Source organism: Petaurus breviceps, unplaced genomic scaffold (assembly GCF_028583685.1).
Source record: "Petaurus breviceps papuanus isolate PSGF00001 unplaced genomic scaffold, PetGlider_PUasm1.0 90977, whole genome shotgun sequence".
Lineage (NCBI taxonomy): Eukaryota > Metazoa > Chordata > Mammalia > Diprotodontia > Petauridae > Petaurus > Petaurus breviceps.
In genome coordinates this window covers 22,454,266-22,456,584 of record NW_027187391.1, presented here as the reverse complement: position 1 = coordinate 22,456,584, position 2,319 = coordinate 22,454,266, and positions in this window count along the sequence as shown.

Sequence of the window (2,319 nt, the reverse complement as noted above, 5' to 3'; positions counted from 1 at the left end):
TTCTTTCTTTCTTTCTTTCTTTCTTTCTTTCTTTCTTTCTTTCTTTCATTTGCTTTTTGGAGGGCAATTGTGATTAAGTGACCTGCCCAAACTTACATGGCTAGTAAGTGTGTCAAGTATCTGAGGTCAAATTTGAACTCAGGTCCTCCTGACTCCAGGGCCACTGCTCTACTCACTACAGGGCCTGTGCCACCTAGCCACCCCTGGAACACTCCTTTCTATTCTTCTCACCTAGCCACCTCAGATAAGAATCTGCCCTGCTGTGGCACCCACCTATATGCATTGTGTCTTTGGGTTAGAATGTGAGCTCCAAGAAAGCAGGAACTGGTTGAGTATTCTAATTAATATCCCCAGGGCTGAGTGTAGTCCTTGGCACATAGTAAACCTTTAATGCTTTGTCATTCATTCCTTTACTCACGCAGCTCCTCTACTTCATCCCCCTAGGGAAAGGCATACTCCAATCTTAAGTAATAGTTAAGATGTATGAGGACAAGGGTAAGAAAAGGGAAGCATGGGGATCTAAGTAGCAGGCTGTGGAAAGGAATCTGCTGTTTTTCATACTATCTCACTTGATACTTGCTTTGTAAGAGGAGAGGAGAGGTCTGGATTATAGAGACTGTGGGGAGGACCCAAGTACCCCTGTAACGACTGCACCCCTTCACAGTGATGGGGCATGAAGGAACATCCTATTGACCTTGGGAGAAACTGCTGTTGGCTCTCCTTTTGGCTGCCATAAGCCTCCTGTTTCTCCAAAGCCCTAATCCTATTTTGCTGCACCCTGTGCACAAGAAATAAAAACTGGTACCCTGGCTGATCTGCAGAGAAGAGGTGAGAGCCACATGTCCCTTCTGCTACCTCATGACATATGGGGAGAGTGAGACCAATGTGGTATGAATCTGACCAGTGAGTAAGTTCCCATTCCCTCTGTATAAACAACTCAGAAAAAAAAATACAAACTCCTCTCTTTGGTACTTAAGGCTCTTCACAATCTGACTCCAGTCTACTTTTCCAAACATGTACATATCACACATTCCTTCCCTTCACACACTGTATTTTAGCCAAACATTCTTATTTGCTATTTTTCCTTACTGAATAATGCAATATAAGGAGATGCCATGGCAAAATAGAGTATAGGACAAGAAAGAATAAGGTTCAGATCCTACCTTAGACACTATTTTTGATTTTTTTTCTTTTTGCTTTTTGGAGGGCAATTGGGGTTAAGTAACTTGCCCAAGGTCACACGGCTAGTTTTTGTGTTAAGTGTCTGAGGTTGGATTTGAACTCAGGTCCTCCTGACCCCAGGGCCGGTGCTCTACTCACTGAGCCACCTAGCCACCCCTACCTTAGACACTTTAGCAGAGTGATCCCAGGAGCTTAAACTTTTCCAGTCTCAGCCCCTTTGTGGGGCCAATAATAGTACCCATATCATGAGTGTGTTAAGAGATTGCAATTAGATAACATCTGTAATGCGTTTTGCAAATCTTACCTGTACATCCTGCAAGTACTTCAAACTGAACATGGACCAAACTGAACTCATTGTCTTTCCCCCCCAAAACATCTGCCACTTCCCAATTTCCCTGTTTCTCTGTCATCCAGAACTAAAACCCTGAAGTCATATTTGACTCTCCCTCCTTCTCATCTCTCTCATTCAAGGTACAGAAAATCTCTCCCTGATACTTCCTGCATTGGCCACTTCCCCTAATTCAGATCTTCACCACCTCTCATCTGGATCATCGTAATAACCTCTCAACTGGCCTTCCTGATTTGTTTCTGTCCTCAAAAAAATCATCTTTTAGATAGCTACCAAAGTAATCATCAATTGATTATTTTGTAAAGTAACCCGTGAATTAACACATCCAATTGTCTTTTCTTATTCTTTATCCTGCCTGATGTTTTTTATTTAGCCTTTGACATTGTTGGTCCTATCTCGCTGATATGCTCTGCTTGCCCAGCTTCCATGAGACTGCTTCCTCTTGGTTTTCCTCCCTATCTAAAAACTCCTATGCAATCTCCTTTATTAGTGGCTTATTATCCTCCTTCTGCCCCTTTTATTCAGATGTTTCCTGAAGGTCTAATCTATCCAGAATAAAATGCAAACTCATTAGACTTGAATGTAAGACCCTCAATAATATGACTTCAATTTTGCTTTCCAGCTTCATTCTGCATTATTCCCCTTCACAGAGTACTTTTTTTTCCAGACAAAGTGTCAATAAGTTATTCCCCCATCTCATCTTACTTACTTTCTCTCTCTCTCTCTCTCTCTCTCTCTCTCTATATATATATATATATATATATATATATATATATATATATATATAT